The sequence below is a fragment of the Hydra vulgaris genome, chromosome 02, assembly GCF_038396675.1.
Source record: "Hydra vulgaris chromosome 02, alternate assembly HydraT2T_AEP".
In the NCBI taxonomy this organism is placed as follows: domain Eukaryota; kingdom Metazoa; phylum Cnidaria; class Hydrozoa; order Anthoathecata; family Hydridae; genus Hydra; species Hydra vulgaris.
In genome coordinates this window covers 41,848,367-41,870,000 of record NC_088921.1, presented here as the reverse complement: position 1 = coordinate 41,870,000, position 21,634 = coordinate 41,848,367, and the positions used below count along the sequence as shown (strand labels likewise).

At 29.4% G+C, this 21,634-nt stretch overlaps 1 protein-coding gene and 1 long non-coding RNA gene across 2 annotated transcripts in view; one reads left to right on the top strand and one right to left on the bottom strand.

Moving 5' to 3' along the window:
* The window catches only part of LOC105848613 (myotrophin), a 63,752-nt gene that overhangs the window by 33,633 nt on the left and 8,485 nt on the right, over window positions 1–21,634 (bottom strand). The gene's annotated exons all lie outside the window — the stretch shown is intronic.
* LOC136076518 (uncharacterized) lies at window positions 15,990–20,340 on the top strand. The gene is made up of 2 exons (XR_010636333.1): window positions 15,990–16,181; window positions 20,171–20,340. It is a non-coding gene; the product is annotated as an uncharacterized LOC136076518 (long non-coding RNA).

Below are 21,634 nucleotides of genomic sequence, written 5' to 3'. Positions count from 1 at the left end.
CAAAAGATATATAAACGAAGAAAATTTAAAGATTGCAGTAAAACATGTTGTTTTTTTAAGAAAAAAAGTACATTGGCTTACAGAATAAAATAAGAAAATAAAATAATAAAAGAAATAATAAAAACTATAAAAGTTATAACTTTTCCACCAAGTATTCTTCCACACCAAGTATTCTTCCACACCAAGTATTTCCACACCAAGTATTCTATTTCCACACCAAGTATTCTATTTCCACACCAAGTATTCTATTTCCACACCAAGTATTTTATTTCCACACCAAGTATTCTATTTCCACACCAAGTATTCTATTTCCCACCAAGTATTCTATTTCCACACCAAGTATTCTATTTCCACACCAAGTATTCTATTTCCACATTCAAACTTGGTTTAATATTATGAACTTCATTTTTGAATTGGGTTACGAGAAAACATTTTTTTAAGTTTATCTCAGTTCATTTTACAATCACACTCTTTTTTTTTTTTGGTTATTATTTAAAGTTGAGATTTTTGTGTTTATTTTATTTTGCTTGAATATATTCAAGAAAATTATTTAATAGTTTGAAATCTTTATACGATAATTAATAACTACTTGTTATTGTTTATAATTACTAATTAACAAACAATTCTTGTCTTTTTATTATATTACCTAAACTACCCCAATGTCCAAACTACCCCTTCTTCTTCTTCTTCTTCTTCTTTTTCTTCTTCTTCTTCTTGTGAGTTTTAGACAATAAGTAGCTTCATTTTTAAGAAGAAAAAAAACCAACTTATTTGGACTAGCTGGGCTAAATATTTTTTTATACACACTAAAAAAAAAAACAATTTATTTGGACTAGCTGGGCTAAATATTTTTTTATACACACTAAAAAAAAAACAATTTATTTGGACTAGCTGGGCTAAATATTTTTTTATACACACTAAAAAAAAAAAACAATTTATTTGGACTAGCTGGGCTAAATATTTTTTTATACACACTAAAAAAAAAAGGTAGAAATTTCTACCTTAGAGTAGGATATGTGATATACCCTTAGTAAGGTATAATTTTCTACCTTTTAAGGTAGAAAATTATATTAAAAACAATTATTTGTCATACAATTTTCTAACTTAAAGGTATAATTTTCTACCTTATAAGGTAGAAAATTATACCTTACTAAGGGTATATCACATATCCTACCTTAACTAAAAATTTCTACCTTTAGTTTTTAGTGTGTAGAATTAATAAATAGTAGAGTTTGGAAAAAAGTTAAATTTAGTATAAGTTTATAAGGCAAGATGGAATATTTTAGGTACAATGAGGCTTATTATAGATTTAAAGTCAAGAATAAATTTCCCAAACTATGAATATGATTATCATTTTAGTTAATACTTCAACTTCAAGTTTCTATTAAAGTAGCGGTTAAAGTAATGCGTTACAATTATACCAACTTGATTACGTCTGACGCAACTTTAAACTCTGAACACTTCAAGCGGTAAAAGTTATGTTAAGCTTTGCTTTGTAACGTTTGTCTGAACTTTAAACGATTACTTGGGTTACATTATAATAATCACTTAGTACTTGATTAGTCAATCTAAAGTTTAAAGTAGATATCTAATTTAAACTTTCTAGCGAATTCGTAGGAGTTTTCATACTTAACAAGCTATCTGAAGTCATCACAAAAAATAATATAGGGTTGTATTGCGATGACAACTTACTTATATTGTGATGACGGCTTACTTATATTGCATAGCTGCAACAACTAAAATATTGACAAAATTAGAAAAAGAAAAAATAAGGTTTTCAAAAATAATGCTTTTTAAAATGATATAAAAGCAAATTTAAAATCAGTAACCTTCCTTTACGCCACCTTTAATTTAAGCGATAGCACATAAACGTTTTAAAAAACTAAATGATAACCTCCAATATATACACACATCTTCAATACCACCATACACGCATCTTTAAGCCACTGGCTACAAATTTTGAAACACTTGCCTCCATCAATTAGCAACAAGTTATTGCAAAATTCTTTAAACAAAAACAAATGAATTTTAATTAAAACTTTGCTAAAACTCATAACTTTAATAAAAACTTTGTCAAAACAAATAAATTTTGGTAAAAACTTCGCCGAAACACATAACTTTAACAAAAAATTCGCCAAACACATAAATTTGATAAAAACTTTGCTTAGACAAATAAATTTTGATAAAAAATTTGCCAAAACACGTAAGGTAAATGGAAAACAAGGTACTACAACCACAAATGTTCCGTCTAAAATAAAACATACCAAAAAGCAACCGCTCTATCCAGCTATGTTAGGAATTTAAAAAGTAAATATAACGAAATCCAACTTTTAGCCTGACTTATTTTAAAATTTGTACCCCTGTATTCAAACATTTCTAAAAATTGCCACCTTTTTTTTAAAAAAAACTACTCGGTTCACGATTTTTTTCTAATTTTGCTAATCGGTAACCGGTTATCGAAACTAGCAAAAAAAGATAATCAAAAACTTCAACTTTTAACGAACTGCTTTGACACTACAATATAAAGTAGTAAAAATAACTCAATTTTGCAAAAAAATTTTATTAAACAAAAGAGTTAAGCAATGAACAATCATGGGATTTTCAGGATTAAACGTCGGTCCAGAAAAACCCGTTGGATAAGATGAACAACAGACTCTGTTATAAATTAAAAAATATTTCGTAATGCTATTTTTTATTTTTACTTTTTAAGGTGCTTCAACAAGACCTAACGGTCTCACCTGTTTTCAGCATTTCAGCTTCTTTAAGTAAAGTCACTAGTTGTATATAAAATATGTTACTGAGTTTAAAAAATTTTTAATTGTCTGGCAACCAAAATAAAAATAAAAGACGCAGAGTTTTGGGGAAAAGAACGAAAAAGCTATTACAGTCTTCAATCTTTTTTCAAACCTACAATAGAAACTCCGAAAGATCAATAAATTTTTAATGCTGCATTATCCCTCGTAGCTGCAGATGGTCCTTTTAAACTACTGCATTCCAATCAGAGTTAACTTCCTCTCTTAGAGTCAGCAATAAGGATAACGATGATGATAAAGCCAAAAGAACCGTTGATACAAATCAATGTAAAAGATACAAATATTCGTACCGAAAGTATTGATATTATTGATAGAACAAATCACTCACAACCTTGACAAGATGTTACAATGAACACCAACAATGCATTCAATTCCAACTAATAATAGTAGAAACACATATACTTTTACTTTGGTAAACCCCGTCATTAATTTGCAAGTAAGCTACCCAACAGAGCCTCACTTATTTTGTAATAAAAGCATAACATCTCCAGTTACTTACTACAATATGCCAGCAAGGACTGAGGGATACTTTTTAACGCTTTTACACAAGCATGGTACAAAAAGAAACTGTTAAAAGATTCACGAGAAGAGAAACATATTTTTTGCTGGTTGATTGACTCTGACACGTCATATTTTTTGCAAAATATGACGTCTTAGAGTAGGATGTCAATCAAAGTTACCGCAACGCCTGTTATCGTAGTCTGGACATTCAGAATGATCGTATACAATCTTTTGCATCTGAAGTTAAAGCAAAAATATGCTTAGAAATAACAAATGCAAAGTATTGTGGAGTTATAATTCCACCATAGACGTTAGCCAAGTAAACCAATTTTATTTGTATTTGTACTCTTATTATGGTCATTCATGCGACGGAGTAAGTACCATGTCTGGTGAAATTTCTGGACTGCAGAAAAGGCTCAAAGATATTGGATTGCATGTTTTGTTTACACATTACTATCCTCACAACTTCAATCTTAAGATAGTTGATGTTGTAAATTTTAATGTACAGTCTATAATACTTTGTGGAACTTTAAAAACCATATACTCGTTTTTTACTAGCCTTTTGCCAAGGTTAATCTTACTCAAAGTAGAGCAACGTCAGAGTGTGGAAAGGTTTGCCCTATACTTGAAAATTCTTATTGACACAAGTTGAGCATTTACGAAAGTGGCGGTTGAATTCTAGTATCTCTTCAGAAATTTCGTTTTGTGGATCTTCTAGTATTTTGGGGTAAGCTGCTAACATAAGCTTTTCAACATGGCTGTTACGATGATAGCTCCATAATTAGCTAATTTAAGTTAACTGACACTTATTATTCAAAAAAAATTATAAAAAAAGTTATAAATATAAACTGTAAGATAACGGATAAATAAAAACAAAAAACAATTAGAGTGGTAAAAACTAACAAAAATATAAAGATTTCATTTTATTTTCGTTGATTAATGTATTCAGCATCTTTAATAAAAACCATGCATAATTTGCAGGGACATTGCTTGGGAATCCAGTTTTTTGTTTTAAGTTTAAGTTCTTTCAAAGATGAAGATATTTTACAATCATTCAGGATTAGTTTACAAATTTAAGGTCCTAGGCACGATAGAGATTCCAATCCATATTTTGCAATTAGTAATTTTACTTTAAAAATCTCAGTGACTAAACAATGCAGGTTTTTTTGGTGTGTAGTTAAAGTACCGCTGTTTAGAAATAGAGTTTGAAATGGAGATTCAAGGCTCTTTAATTCTTAAAGCTCTCTCGTGGATTTAATTTATGCGCTGATTTAGTTTCTTACTGTGAAACATCCATATAAGTGGGTAGTATGAGAAGTTTGCTGTTATAAATCCAAAAAATATAAGTTTACGTTGTTTGAAAGACATTTATGTTGCGATTCTTGAAATTGTGTTTACTTTTCTGCTGGCACATTTGCATAAAGTGTTTATGTGCTCTTCGAAGGAAAGTTTGTGGTTGAGTTTTATTCCCAATAATTCAACATTAACAGATGTTTTAATTGATAAATTAGAAGTAGTAACTTCAAGATTACTAATGATAAGGTGATATTTTTCAGGATTCACCTTCGTTCCATTATTTTCGAACCATATTTTCGAATCCTATAAAACCATGGCGAATGAAACTAAATTAAGTTTTCAGAAACCCTATTCTTGATGTATTTTTGGGAACATGTTGAAATATTTAAAAAATTTATGTTTTATCAGTATTTATAACTCTTACGATAAGCAATTTTGCAATTTTTAGTAATTCCAGTATATCTTGAAAAGATATGCAGTTGTTACTACTTAACATTTTAATACTTCACGGTGCGGTATTTGAAAAACAGTTTTAGAGTAATTACAGGTACTATGGGGTCATCCATATATGATGTCAGTGTTTTTTCTCAATTTTTCGACTCCCCCTCCCCCCTTTGTCAAACTCTGTCAATTTTTAGCGAACTCCCCGTTATATATGATGTCAGTTTTTGTGTACTTCCCCCCTAAAAAACAATAAAAGTGTTTAAAAACTATTGATTTTTTTTCTGACTAAATTATACATTTATATAATAGTAGATCTCATTAAATTATATTATATAATAGTCGATATCACATTAAATAATCAACTAAGCAAATAGTATTATATATCTTTAATATAATTTTCCCATGGGTTGTTGAAGTGATCATCGATTGAAACGATAGGTAGAGAATACTCTCTGCGCTCTAAAAGGATATTGTATTCTTAAGGTACAATCAAATTCGTTGCGTCAACTTCATTTTTATCTAACCATTCAGCAGTTTCTGAACTCTTCTGCAAGGCGATGACTGCCAAAAATTCTGTCTGATGCTTGGCAGCGATAAGAACAGGTTGGACCCTTTTGATTAGAGGGAGTGTTATAGCAGAAGAATGGATAAAAGTGTGCTTTTTTAACATAGCTTGAGAGGCAAAGTAGATATTGCACTTTTTACAGATTCTATCAGCTAGGCTAGACTGAATTGATGGACAAAATGATACGGCAAAATTGGAAATCCTTTGGCAATACGAGGAAAAATACTTTCAATGTTTGATACCATGAGCATAAAGATGGATGGTGGAAACAATTCTTTTGTACCTTCTGAGACATCTACTGCTTTGAGCCCGACTCTCGTTTGGTTGACAGGGACAGGTGGCGGGAGATATCTTGCTCTAATTAGAGTAAAGTAAGAGCTTCTAATAGTCCGACTACAAGAACGATTTTCACATTTGACAATTTGAGTAAAATATTGACTTGGACAAAGATGATCGGCAATCTTTGATTTTGTAATAAAAGGCTCCTTGACTCTAGCTCTAATTTGTCTGGATCAATATACTCTGCAATGGTTGGATAACCGTCAGTCCGGCCAGGAGCGTTCGTCATGATTAAAAGAGCGTCAAGGTTACTCTTCAAGAAATAGTGAATACTTTCTGGTATCTGAATTACTTTCTGGTATCTGAATTACTTTCTGGTATTTGGGATTTACTTTCTGAATTACTTTCTAATATCTGGGATTTTCGTCGGATCCTCCATCGACGCTAAACACAACGATAGGCTTAACCATATTCTTTTGAGGATCTCTGGTAATAGAGATAAATTCTTTGATATCCAAGAGCCGCTGAAAGTCTAGTCCATAAGCGCAGGCGGTTTCTGTTTTTCCGAGACCATCTTTTTTGATTGTAATTCCAGCGTATACAGATGGTATAAGCTTGTGTTTAGCAGCCACAACCCAGTCGTGGTCCGGGAGAGTTACCCGGTACTCCAAATGCATCAACAACGGCGCCTGTTTTTTGGCTGCTGTGATTCCAACTGGCACTCTATCCTTGTCATCTTGGCTAATGAAACACACTTCATCTGGCCCTAAAATAGAACAAACTTCTTCCACATATTTTATAGTTGAACTGTAAAAGAGTCCGTCAACATGTTTTAAATAAGATTCATTCTGAGGACTGATCAATCTAACAGGGACTGTTTTGATGTGCCTTTTGCCTTCTAATGTTCCCTAACTTCTCGGAAGTAGACACGTATAGAGAGCGCTCTTGTTGATTGCAAATCCAATTTTGTTCATCTCGGATGTCAATTCGTCGAGAGTTTTAGTGCTCTAAATAGTAAAGAAATATATTTGGATATAATTAACTTTTTTAAAGAAAACAGGATTTATTTTGTAAATTATATTCAAATCGAATCTTAAAATTAGTTGTTAACATTTCAAGGATATTTAAAATAGTGCAAGTACTAATTAAGAATAAAATTCTAACAGATACAATATTAACAAACATAGCTAAGCTATCATTACCCGAAGAACCTCTGACCGACATCTTTCATCAGCGGACGAACCATGGAGAGCAATATCCATAATCGCATTCAAAAGAAGAGGTTGATCTACTTCTAATGACGGTTGACCAGATTTCTTTCTGATTTTTAGTTTTTCTTTGACTTCTGGATGCTCCAAGTAGATTTCCTCCATTCTAACTTTTTTCAGTTCTCTAGTTTTCTTCTGTTAAGCTTGATCATACTTTTTTTTGGCCAGTTCTTTACATAGATGAGCTAGTTTCTTCTTTTTCTTTTTCAAATCATCCTCCTCAGCTTCAGCAATGAATCCACTTCTCTTTCTAGTCTTCAGTCCAGCAACTTCACAATTTAAAGCTGCAATCTCAAAATTGAGTCGATCTTGAGCCACTGTTCTTGCATTTTTTTGATTTTTCGTGGTCAACAAACTCAAAGTTAATGCACTTTGTTGATCATCAATAACAGATCGCTCATTGGTGGGCTCAACAAACTGCGAGGAATTCTTGTCAAATTCAAGTGGAGTATACGTGGGGAATAATGATTTTGCTTATCGTTAGCGCAAGCTTTTTAAAAGATTTTCTTCAATTTCTCCCCGTTAGGGAGAAATTAGCGTTTCGAATTTTCAATAGACTTTAGGGGTCATCCATAAATGATGTCAGTAAATATAGGGGGGGGAGGGAGTGCTGGAAAGTTTGACACTATTAGACAATGGGGAGGGAAAGTTTGACACTAATTCACAAACGTGATGCAATGCAAACACATAATATTTGTTTGTATTGGATCACGTTTTACTATCAACTAGAGAGCAATTAGAGTTTCGTATTTGAAATAACGACAATTTAATTTCAAAAAATAACAAATTTATGAGTTTACTTTTATGAGTTTACTTTATGATCTGCTAGGGAGCGAATAAATAACAATTTTATGAGTTTACTCATAAATAACAATAACAAATAACAAATAACAAATTTATGAGTTTGCTTTTATGAGTTTATTTTATAATCTGCTAGGGAGCGAATAACGATTGTGAACTTTTTATACAAAGAGTTAATATTTCTAACATAGTTTGATTCGCAGTCAAATGGTAATATATTAATAAAACGATAGTAATTTTTATTTTTCGTTAGTAAGTGTTATTTATTTAATGTCTCTGGGAAACTTATTATATTAATTTATAATATTATTTTATAAATAATTTAATAAAATATAATATCAAATTCCCCGCATTTAATACTAATTTCCCACAAATAAAACATCATTTCTATACCATTTAGTAGGTGTTAATACCGTTAAAATCTGCTCATTAAAATAATAAAATAATTTAAATTGACATCATTTGGCCTCAACACCCCCTCCCCATTGTCAATTAGTGTCAAACTTTCCAGCACTTCCTCCCCCTCTATATTTACTGACATCATTTATGGATGACCCTAATGTAAATTTTTGTTGTTTTGTATTTTTTTTTTTTTTTTTTTTTTTTTTGCAATTTTAAATGATTTTTTTGCATTTTTTAATTGAGTTATGAAGGTTAATATATTTCCGAAGCGTTGCGAGACGGAAAAAAAAAAAAAGGAGTAGTAAGAAAAAAAATACTCGTTTTTCTATGAAAAGCATTTTTTTATAAAAATATTGATTTGTTACTATAAAAAAGGCGCCATTTTGCTAACTTTGGAGCTAACTACCCTTGTTACACTAATAGTTTGTTTACAAAGTTTAAAAAATGTTATCATATGTCTGACCTCAAAACCGTATGTTTTAAAAATTATTATTCAAGATTTAGGATGGTTTAGAAAAAGTTTAGAAATAGCAACTTGTTGCAGTATGTGCAGTAGAATTCAGTGACATGCTATTCTACCCTTGTTTTACTATGTCTTTACGAATAAAAAGAAATGTGTTTTAAAATATACTTAGATTATATTCTTTATTACTGTGAGTTACAGAAAAAAATTTTGTAGTTCCCAAAAATTAAAAAATGTCGCTTCCGCTTGGCATTTCTTTACATGGTGTCTTTTCAAAACACTTTTGCTCCATTTGTTCTGACTACGCCCTTGATATATATATATATATATATATATATATATATATATATATATATATATATATATATATATATATATATATATATATATATATATATATATATATATATATATATATATATATATATATATATTCTCCATCAGTAGGTTACTGATGGAAAAACAAGTTCAAAAACATGTAATAACTCCATATAAACGTGGAGGGACGCAGCCAGATTGGTACAGTTGAAAATAAGTCTTGTTATCCAATTTTTTTTTGTTTCTGGAATTTAGTCATAAAGGTTTGAGTCGGGTCATAAGAGCAGCTTACTTTAGGAGTAGGGTCATAAGAGTAGCACATCTTTTGATGTGGTAGCATTGGATCCCTCCATTCCAATTGATAAAGTAATTCCTGTGATTATCGGTATTTTAAATAACGACATTGATAATCTTAAAAAAAGAACCAAGGTAACGCTTAGTGATATACATGAAATGATCAAACTCTGCCTCAACCAATGTTATTTTTTATACAAGGGCAAAATTAGACCTATACCGAATTTGGGAGCTATAGGATTATCCTTGGTGGTCGTAGTAGCCGTGGCGTTTTTGCAGCATTTGAAAAAAAAAGCTCTTATTATTGCTGAGGTTGGTCAGCTTTCACCGAAGACTTTTACTTTATTCACTTTTTGTTCAGAGCATTTTTAATTTTTAGATGATTCACTAAATAGTTTACTTTTCATCTTTTTTTTCTGTTTTACTTGGATAAATGTTTATTTCTAAACCTCTGTTTCTTGTTACTTTTTTTTGTGGCAAACAAAAACCTAACTTGTTTATGGAGTTTCTCAAAGAGTTTTTTGGAAAGTTCCAAATGCTTTCAGAAAATAGTTATTACTCAGAAAACTAATAGCCTAGAATAATTTAATACCCTTGGGTATCGTTGATTTCTATTCAAAATACTGTTTTTTTTTCTTTTCCATTTAACTTTATTTGGGGGTTTTTTGATTTTTTTGATTTTTGGAAAAAAAATCAACTATACCCTAGGCTACTACTAATTACTCTTTTCTGATAATTTCTTTTATTTCGTATGATTTGATACAAAAAAAAAAATTCCTGATTCTCAAGATCCTTTCGAAAGAATTTTATTTTTTCCGGAATATTAATTATACCCTAGGCTATTACATTAATAACTCATATCACGTTACTTCAGTTGACCATTAATTGGTTCTTGGACCTTCACATGACGAAAATTGGCTATCACTAATATAAAAATAAAACCAACGTCCAACGTTAATTCAAAAATAGCTATGGGTGTTTGTAAAGATTTTGTATCTCGTGCCATTAAAATTTTTATTACAAATATCTTATCTTAATGATGAAATACAGATTTAAGTAAACATGTTTGTAGAATACGGACACGATAGATTAAAGCATAAAGCAGCTGCTAAGAACTATATTCAAAAAAGAAACAACCTTTCTATTAACCCCTAAAAGATGTACTACTTAAAGTTTTACATTATTCAATAAAACAGGGCATTTTTCCTGATCTTATGAAAATAGCTAAAGTGACACCAATTTTCAGAGCTGGTGATGCAACCGATGTTTCTAACTATCGCCCAAATTCTATTTTGTCTGTTTTTTCTAAAGTTTTAAAGAGAATTTAATATAACGTAATTTATAATCACCTTTCTTTAAATAATATACTATATGTTAATAAATATGATACAATTGATCATAAAATTCTCCTAAAAGAATTTGAGTATTATGGAATTAAAGAAAATGTTTTACTGTTACTTGAAAGCTATTTAAGCAACCGTAAACAGTTTGTTTATAGTAATTTAACTGATCCATCCAATCTATTAAATAAAACCTGTGGTGTTCCCCAGGGTTCTATACTTTGGCACTTTCTCTTTCTCATTTACATCAATGATTTACATAAAGCTTCGAACTTAATCATGTTTGCAGATGACAATAACCTCTTTTTATCTAATAACAACATTACAACATTATTTCAAAATGTGAATATCTTATTAACAAAAATTTTTGAATGGTTTAAAACAAACAATTTTTCACTTAATGTTAAAAAAACTAATTGGATACTTTTTTATCTAGCTTCTAAAAAAAACTCTTATTTGAAAAAATAATTTTTGAAAAAAAAGAAAAGAAAACTTTTCATATACATCAACTAAATGTTTTTAACATTCTTTGTTTTATGTACAAATGTAAAACTCCAACCCAGTTTCTTTCCATAATTTTTCATACCTTAAAAGATAAAAATAAATACAACTTAAGAAATTATAATTTAATTCGTCAACCATTCTTTCACACTAATTTTGGAAATTCAAGCATTTCATTTCATGGAGCTTCTCTTTGGAATAAAATAGTTTTAAAACATTTTGATTTTTCTTTCGAATGGAGTTACCTCTTATTCAAAAAAAAGCTCAAGGAAATCAGAGTGGTTCTCGAAGACTTCATGGTTTTCTGCGAGTGTCCGCTTTCTTATTATTTATTAAATGAAATACTTATATATTTTTTGTTTATCTATATTTTCTAGTTGTAAAAGGATTTTTTAATCTTAAAGATTTAATTTATTTGTATAACGACTTTTATGCTTTGTATAAATTTAAGTTTCAAGTTCTTCATCAGCAGTTCTCTGTGACAAGACTTGATGGTTTTCTTTGAGTATATGCGTTTCTTTCTTTATTTATTTATCTATTTTTAAGATATATTCACTTGTAATTTGTCTCTTGTATATTGGTATATGCATCTTAAACATTGTAATAAAAAACAAACAAAAACTATAACTAAAACAGAAACAAGTAAATATACAGTTAAGCCTCCAAGGCTTTCAAGAATAAATCCAAAACTTAGAAAAGAACTTAAACCTTACACCGTCAGAATAATTTTTACGTTACCTACGTTACCTCATACCCTACCTAACGTTACCTAACGTTACCTAAAATTAAAATATATCTTATGCCCAATAGCAATCCCTGTATCTACAAACTTGATGCTCTTGTGGCGGTATACACATTGGCGAAACAAAAAAGAAAATTTTAACGAGATTACTATCATAAGGGGCTCGTCTGATGTTTAAAAGACTATAGCTACCCCTAAAAAAAAATTTTTTTTAATTTTTTAATTTTATATTGTTTTATTATATAGAACTAGGGCTAACAAAACCGGTAAACCGGTTTACCGGTTTACCGGTAAATTGGTTAAAAATTATGTTTAAATTTACCGTTAATTTTCAAATAGTTTACTTGTAGTTCGGTAAAATTTTATGGAAATTCTGAATAAATTATTAGTAGTATTTTTTTCTAACTAAAAAGAAAAATTCTACAAAAAAGCTAACTTTTTTACATATTATAAAAAAACAGTTGAAATCGCAAAAAATCAAGAACTTTATAATGGAAAAAAATTTTGTTTTCTTACAATATTACAATATGCATTTCTTAAAAAAAAAATACAGCCTACTTGATTGATTTTTCTTAAATTTTCTTTTATTAATAGAGAAAGAAAAATATTTACATACATTTAGTATTTGTTTATGTAGTTTATTTATAATTACATTCAGTTTATTTTGTGCTCGCGTCCCATCTGGTTACAGTTACAGGTGACATTTTATTTAATTTAAATAGTGAGTTTTTTTTAAATTAATTGGTTTTTTGCACTGGATGATAAATTATTAAGTATCATAAAAAAATTGAAAATAAACACAAAACATAACTTTGAAAATAAAGCGAATATTCTTTATTTTTATTGTGTTGAGTAAGTATTTCACAAAAAGTCTTTAAAATTATATTATAGAATATATTTGTATTGTGTTCCAAAATTTACATATTGAATTTTTTTTTTAAAAATAGCCTTGTCTATGATGTCTACTGGATCCGGACAAAATCAATTGTGGAATCATTTTCTACGTACGAAAGCTGGCGATTCAGCTATATGCAATGTATGCAAAAAAAATATAAAATGCTCTGGCGGCAGCACAAGTGGTTTGCACAATCACCTTATCAGAAAACATAAAATTAATCTGCTAAAAAGAGTTCAACATGATGATGCAGAAGCTAGCTGTTCTAATATTAATACCACAACTTCCGTTACGAATGATACAAATTCTAGATCAAAAATTTCTGATTATTTCAACATTATTAAAATGATTGATGACTCATTTCCAGCTGTTTTAGCACAACTGACAGCACGAGATTGTTTATCATTTAAAAAGATTTGCACATCATACGATCTTCAGCAATTATTTAAATCCAAAGGATATGATTGCCCAAAGTCTCCAAAAACAATTAAGAAAATGGTGTTGCAGTACGGTGACAAAATCCGAAAACAAATCGTTACAGAATTATCAGAAAGAATAATCCGTGGTGAATTATTCAGCTTGAATTTCGATGAATGGACATCTCTCAAAATTCGAAGGTTTATGAATGTGAATGTCCACTCGTATGATAATGTATTTTGGAATCTCTGATTGGTTAGGATTAAAGGATTGATGCCTGCTGAAAAATGTATAACGTATCTTCAAAATACACTTGAAGAATTTAGTATTGCAATAGAAAATATAATTTCCATTACTACGGATGGGGCCACCGTAATGAAAAAGGTAGGCAGATTACTGGACGTAAATCATCAACTTTGTTTAGCCCACGGCATCCAGTTATCAGTAATTAAGGTGCTGTATAAAAGATCTGTTTCGGATAATATTTCCGTAGAAAATCAAGAAGTGGCTATTACTGAATTTGAACATGGTGAAGATGAAGAGGACGATGTAATGGAAGATATTGGGGTTTTTGACGTTATTGAGGATACATCAACTACTGATTCATCAATTCAACATGAAAGTATAGGTCCAATAAAACAAAAGTTCGAAAAATTGTTGTCATGTTACGTAGATCACCAACAAAAAATGACATCCTCCAAAAACATGTTAAGGATGAATTTAAAAAAGAACTTACGCTAATCCTTGACACAAAAACACGTTGGAGCAGTATGTTGATAATGTTGGAAAGAATTTATGAGATTAAAAATTGTATTTGTAAAAGTCTAATTGATATGAAATCCGATATAGATTTATCAGAAAATGATTTCAATGTTGTATCAAATATAATAATGGCTTTGCAACCTGTTAAAGTAGCTGTGGAAGCTCTCTGTTCAAGGGACACGAATCTATATGTTGCAGATTTGACAATTAGGTTCATGTTGGATGAACTAAGTAACCAAAATAATTTCTTAAGTAATGAATTGAAACAAGATTTAATATTTCGAATAAGTGAGAGAAGAACCGTATATTCTGATATATATTCATATCTTCATGAACCATGTCCACGTACAGCTTTAAATAATGAAACTAATTATGGCGTGTTTAATACAAGAAGTAAATTGGTTATGGAAAAAAATATTGTAGAAATCGTTCAACAATTTTTAAAAAACGATTCCGAAACTACTGAAGCTGAAGTTGTGCAAGTGTATGAAACTGAATCAACTAGTGAATCTACGGTTTTATCAGAAGTGGCGACATCAAGTCAAGCAATGTCAATGAAGGAAAAACTTGATTTAGTAATTTAAAAAAAAACTGATAACTATTGCTCACGAAGAGATTAAAGATCCGAAGAAAACATCCGGTCTTTTAAATATAGTCAGGAAAGAAATGGCGTATTTCAAGGAACAAAATATTAAAGGAAAATATTTAAACAAACTCCAAAAGTATATTTCAGCAGTTCGCCCAACCAGTGTAGAGCCGGAAAGAGCTTTTTCTGCAGCAGGTTTAATTGGCACAAGGTAGAGAACAAGTTTAAACGACGAAACATTAAATTTAATGTGTTTTTTAAGAGCTTACTTCATCAAACAATTTATGCTCCTTGAAAAGAATTGACTATATTAATTATTTTTATTTTAAAAATGTAGTTTTCTTTATGTTTATGTTTGTTTATGTTTACGCTAAAATAAAAAAATGTTAATGTATAATAAATGAATTAATTATATTTTATTATATAAAAAAAAATCTTTTTGATTGTTTAATTAATTTATTTTTAACTAGGATGGACATGTAAACTGATGCTGTTTTACTAATATATTCATTTGTTATGCTTTTTGTTGTTTTCAGTGTTTAGATTATTACTATTTAAGCCTTTAGAAAAAAAACCGAAGGAGGTCATCAACCTCCTGCGCAAAGGCGTAAATACGTCAATTGTAATCAGCGGATTTTCCAAACTGTCAACACATTCGCTACCTTCGAGAAATAGCGCATAACTTAACGTTTTAATCGACTATCTTATTGATATAATAAAGTAAAATATAGTATATATCATATTCTAAAGCAAAATGATGTATTTAATAATTATAAGAATTTACGATAAGTATCAAAATTTATACAATTTTTTTTCTTTGGGGGATTTTTTTGGGGCGGGGGGGGGGGGGGTTTATCAGGGGGATTTTTATGAAGGGAATTATTTAGGGAGATTTTTTCCGGGGGGATTTTTTCCGGTTACCGACTTACGAGGTATTTAGCAAAATAACGTTTTTAAAAATCGCATCAACGTTTCCGTTCTTTTACAAAAGTAACAATAAACAAGACTGTTATTATTCAAAACTAAGAATATAATACCAATAAAAAATATAATTTTTTATTTAATGGTAATGCAAAAAGGGTTTTCCAAAACAATAAACTAATTTTAAAAACTAAATTTCCGTCTTGAAAATTGACGAGTTAAGTCTTGAAAATTAACGAAAGGTGGGAGGCATAATTTTTGTGTGATCAACGTTAACTATTCAAAAATATGCACACTATTAGAATAATATAATGCTATAATTGATAATAATTATTTGATAATAAAAAACTATACAGACAAAAAACTAATGTTACAAGCGCGTGTATCTAATCTTCAGGTTTATGGTTGCTTAATATTCGTGAATTTATTATATTATTGAATTTATTATATTATTGAATTAAATATAACGAAATTTATTTTCGTGACGATATTTGGAAATCGACTCTGTCTTTTTATTAAGTAGCTCTTTGGCATTTTCATAAAGTAAAATTATTAGTTCTTCAAATGAACAAAGTAAGCATTTTTGTTGTTGTTGTGTTGTTGTAAGCAGGGGCTCTTTTTAGGATAGATCAAATTAATAATAAATGTAAAATGAAAACAAAACAAATACCTTAAGTTAGACCTAAATATTATTGTTTAAAAAATATTAACGTTTAAAAAATAGCAAACTTATCGTTATATTAATATTAGTTACAAACTTATGCAACTTTTAAACCATAAAAGTTATGATTTTTTTTGTATGACTTTTGACGTTTTAAGCGATTTAACGTTTTTAAGAATAGCAACAATGTTTCCATCACATCCATCACATATTTTACAAAAGTAACAATAAACAAGACCGTTATTATTCAAAACTACGAATATAATAATAATAAAAACTACAGTATTTGCAATTTTAATGACTAGCCCACCTTTGACACTATAAATCTGTGATAGTACTTCTTTTAAAATATTTTATTTAATGGTAATGCAAAATAGGTTTTTAGAAAAAAATAAACTAATTTTAAAAACTAAATTTCCGTCTTGAAAATTGAGTTAAGTCTTGAAAATTGACGAAACTGACGAAAAAAGTTAACTTTAAGTAAACTTTTTGGTGGGAGGCATATTTTTGTGTGATCATCGCTTACCATTCAAACATTCAAAATTATGCATACTATTAGGGTTATATAATGCTATAATAGATTTTGTTATTAAATCAAAAAAACACTAAATACTTTCAAAAATATTTAGATTATAAAATGACCTTAATATTTGAATCAAATTATCTCTCAAAAATAAAAATCTTGAAAAAAATATATTTGGTGCTGTTGTTAAGCTGTAGTTCTACTTTTTGAAATAAACAAATAAAAAGTTATTGTATTTTAAGTCATCAGTTGAACGATGGAAGAACATAAACCTCAAAGGTCATTAACTAAGCCTGTTTTTAGTTACAAAAGGGTCCAAACCTCAGCAGTTTAACATGAAGCATTGTAGAGCTTTGCACAAAGCAAAGTGGACGGAAAATTTCTATACGCTATAAAAATGGTCCTATTGTCTGGAAAGATAATTGAACAATTTCCAAAGTAACCAAAGACCAGTTTAAGAAACTGGAACGTTTTTTTGTGTGTTTGTCTACGTGCAATGGTGGATTGTATGCCGGATTGCAGCCAAATACTCCATCAACAATTTAATTTTAGTTGAGAAACTGAAATAGTTTGCATAGCATGATCCTTTAATTGCTGACAAATTGCACAACAAAAAATAACTCCTTAGCGTACATAGTTTGAAATAAATGATATTGTATGTGGCTGAATATCTCAGTTGGTTAGAGCACCAAACGATTTGTTAAAAACCGGTTGTTGTAAAATACAATTTCAAATTTAGTCCAACTCAGAGCTTGAGTAGTACTTTAGCAAGCAAAATTTTTATTCAATTAGGTTGCTAATTTAAATTAGTCTTTTTGACTATTTGTGACCATTTCTATGCTAAGCCAACAGTATCTTCGCTGTTCGTATGTTTAGCCAACGATATCTTCGCGGGTATAAAAGCATTGTATAGTAAAATATAGTATGAAATTCAAATAAATAAAATAAAAATTATTAACAAAAAAATTAAAGAGTTTATTCCATTGGCTCTTTTCTCACAAATGGTATCTGACGAAGTCAAAGAAATTATGAGGGTTCAGCTCCTCCAATTTGAAAGCGTTGAAAGTAGGATTATATAGGAACATCCTTTGGAAAGCCTAAATTTGAGCCGATTTTATTTGAAATGGAATAACTGTGTTTTTGATTGGCTCTGTATTAATAAAATTTCTTTTTTCATTTCATTCAATTTCCATTTCATTCGATTTCCATTTCATTCGATGGTGAACGTTGAGTTTCTTTAAACATTAACCGATCAATGGACAAAAATGGACGACTTTCGTGAAATGAAGACAACTGTTCAAAAATTTCAAGTAGTCAACCGAGCAGCTAAAAAAGAAGTAAAACTATTCCATGGTTTCCTGGGTGTAACAAAGGACAAACAAAAGTTTCAAGATATAATTCAATCAGATGAAAGTTTGCAAGAAAAGTTACCGATCAACGCAAACTTTCATCACATTCTCAAGATAAGTCGAATTTTCTAGCGGTGGATGATGATTTATGATTAAATCATAAATGAGACTACAATTTTTATAGCCATTTCTGAACATTTGAGAAAAACTATTTAGAACATGATATTACATAATTGGAAAAAAAATATTGCATTTTTTAAGCTTAAAGTTGTATTTTGAGGATAAAAGATGTAAATTTAATAACTTATGTATTTACGTAATATTAAGTAGTTCAAGATCAATTTTTTAAAAATTGTGAAAACACATTTCCAACGTTTCTATGATGTATTTCATGGCTGGTTTTGATCTTCTTTGTCAAACTCTATGGGATTACTTGCTCTTTTAGTGTGTCTTTACCAACTAATTTGTTTACCTATTTAGTAGTGTAAAAATTTTTGCGATATTTGCTATTTTAAGCATGACTAATGGTTTGTAAAAGTTACAATTTTTAGTATTAAAAGGATGCTCCTTTTTAAAAATTTACCCAAAGAAGTACTGAAGTACTATTGGTAGTTTTTAAGCGCCAACAAACTGAGCAAAAATATTTCAGAAATTTTGAAATGTTTTTCAATGATGACTCCGAATGGTCAGGAAGCACTCCAGATGTTAACGTAATGAACATTTATGGAAACTTTTCCGAGGATAAAGAGAAAAAAGAATGTTTTAGGATTTAAAGTCAAAAAAAGGACAAAACTTGTCTAACGAGTAAAAACCATGTGTCATCTGTGTCTGGCGACTATCTGTGTTCCGTTAAAAATAGAAATTTCTAATGAACGAAGGGAATTTTAATGCATTGGAGGAAGAATCTATTCATATTCCTATTGAATCTAATTGTAATTTTAACTACGACACTTTTAGTAATGATCTTGCCGACTGGAAATCCTCTGAGGAACTAATATCTTATTTCGTCGAAAAAGAATATATCCCACAAAATGTGGAATTTGACAATGCAGAATTTATAAAATCTACTGTGCAGGTAATCGGAAATAAACAGCGTTTTCTTTCAAAATCAATGTTTATACGTAAAAGGATAAATGGCGAAGAAGTAGATCGTACTTGGTTATTTTTTTTTCCAAAGAACAAAATGTTGTATTGTGGCGTTTGCAAATTATTTTCTCCTACATCAACTGAAATGTTAATAACGGGATTTAATGATTGGAAAAATGTGGCATCGCGATTATTATCACATGATAATAGTCATTTACATTCTCGTTCCTTTCAGAGTTAGTGTACTCGATCAAAAAAGCAAGGTTTAAATTTTTGTAAATTATATGAATCTCAATGTGACTGTTGGAAAAAAGTTTTGCAAAGAATTATAGATGTTATTTTATTTTCGAAAATGAACTGATTCACTTCCATGACCATGTAAACATTCAGATTGGTCAGAACATGCAGAAGTAAACATTTTTGAAATTTTTAAAGATATTTTATCTAAAAAATGTTATACAAACGTGGCAATATTTAACAATAGCGTGTGGTGTCTGCGAAGGTGAAAGATCATTTTCGAAGTTAGCGTTTATTAAAAATCAAAAACGTTCTATGTGTCAAGATCGATTAAATGCATTAAGCATTACATGCATTGAACATGACTTTGTAAAAGAATTAAATTATGCAGAATTGATTTCTAAATTTGCCGCGGCAAAAGCCAGAAAAATAGATATATAAAAAAACCAAATACTTTTATATAGTTTATGAATAATTTGTTTTTCTGTGAGTAATTGTAAGCCTACTCTGTATCTCTGTTTGAAAATAAAGTACAATTTTTACCAATTTTCTTTTTTTATTTTTAAAATTTTTAACTAAGTAGTGGTAGTTGGTAGAACAAAAATAATTGCATGTATTGTATATAAACCCCAAACATAAAGTGCCTAAAGGCCCCAGACGCCCTTAATCCGGCACTGTTACCAATTCTTTATTCATCATATTTTAGGAACAAGTGACACAGTCGAGCGAGGACGAAGGCAAAAGTGACGAAAGCGACAACAAAGAAGTATTCAAACGAAATATTTATGACATATTTTTACTGTTAATTTAGCTTTAAATTTTTAATTGTTTCACTTTTTTAAAACTATTGAAATTTAAAATTAAAAAAATTTATAATTGACGTGATATTAGTATAAACCTATTTTCTGACGTTAAACATAAAGTGGAATTTAGCATTACGGGAAAATGTCAATAACTCATTTTTCCCAAGGGCTATCAATGGGGGATTTTTTTGGTATTACTTTATGATATTACGAAAGTATGTGCCAAATTTCAGTTATAAAAATAGAACAGCCGTAGCGCAGTGGTTAGTCTAAAAAATTCAAAGCTTTGCTTAAATCGTTAATGCATGAAAAAAACAAAAGCGGTCCTATAATGGATCCTTGAGGAACTCCACAAATGATTATCTAATTTTAGCTTTACCACCGTCATAAGAAACATACTGCTTTCTATAGACAGATAGTTTTTAAACCAAACTATATTTGCATTCTTAACTCCGTAATTTACTAGGTTTTTTAATAAATAATGGTGATCAAATGGGTCAAAGGCTTTGCTAAGGTCTATAAAAATACCTAATGTAAACTCTTTTTTATCAAAGGCTCGAAAAATATCATGAACAAGTTTAAGAAAAACATGATACTATCATGATAGTCTTAAATTTAAATATAAGTAAGCTGCGTAATGCTTTTTCCACTCTAATTCATAACAAGAGTGCAGAGATAAAACTAGCGTCAATGTAGTTAAATCTTTGATATTACTGAAACCTTATTGGTTCTCATTTTTAATCTCTCATAAACGTCTGATATTGTACCAGATAAACTTAAAATAGCCAAAATCACATCGATTTTTAAATCTGATGCACCAGACTTAAAAATCGGTGAGATTTTGTTTTTCATGAACAGAACAATTTCTGTCCTTGTTTCTCTAAATTGCTAGAATGCATAATGCTCAACAGGTTTTATAACTATTTAACATCAAATAATATTCTGTACAACAAACAATTTGGATTTAAAAAATATCATTTTACAGATCGCCCGGTGATTGAACTTGTAGACTTTGTCTTGGATGTTTTTAATAAAGATAATTTTACAATAGGAGTTTTCATTGATATTTCTAAAGCAGTTGGCACTTTTATCACGAAATCGGTATAAAAAAAAATTAGAACTCTAGAAAGTAAACAACCTAAACTTACAACGGTTTAAAGAATCCTTGATTAACAGGAAACAATGCATAACCTATAAAACAAATGAAACAAAAAAGAACTTATAAATTGCTGGGTTCCCAAGAATCTATCTTAGGACCATTATTATCTCTAGTGTATATAAATGACTTATTTTAAGCCTCTTAAAAATATATCTTGTATTGTTTGCTGACGATTCCAATCTGTTTTATTCTCACAAAGATATAAAAG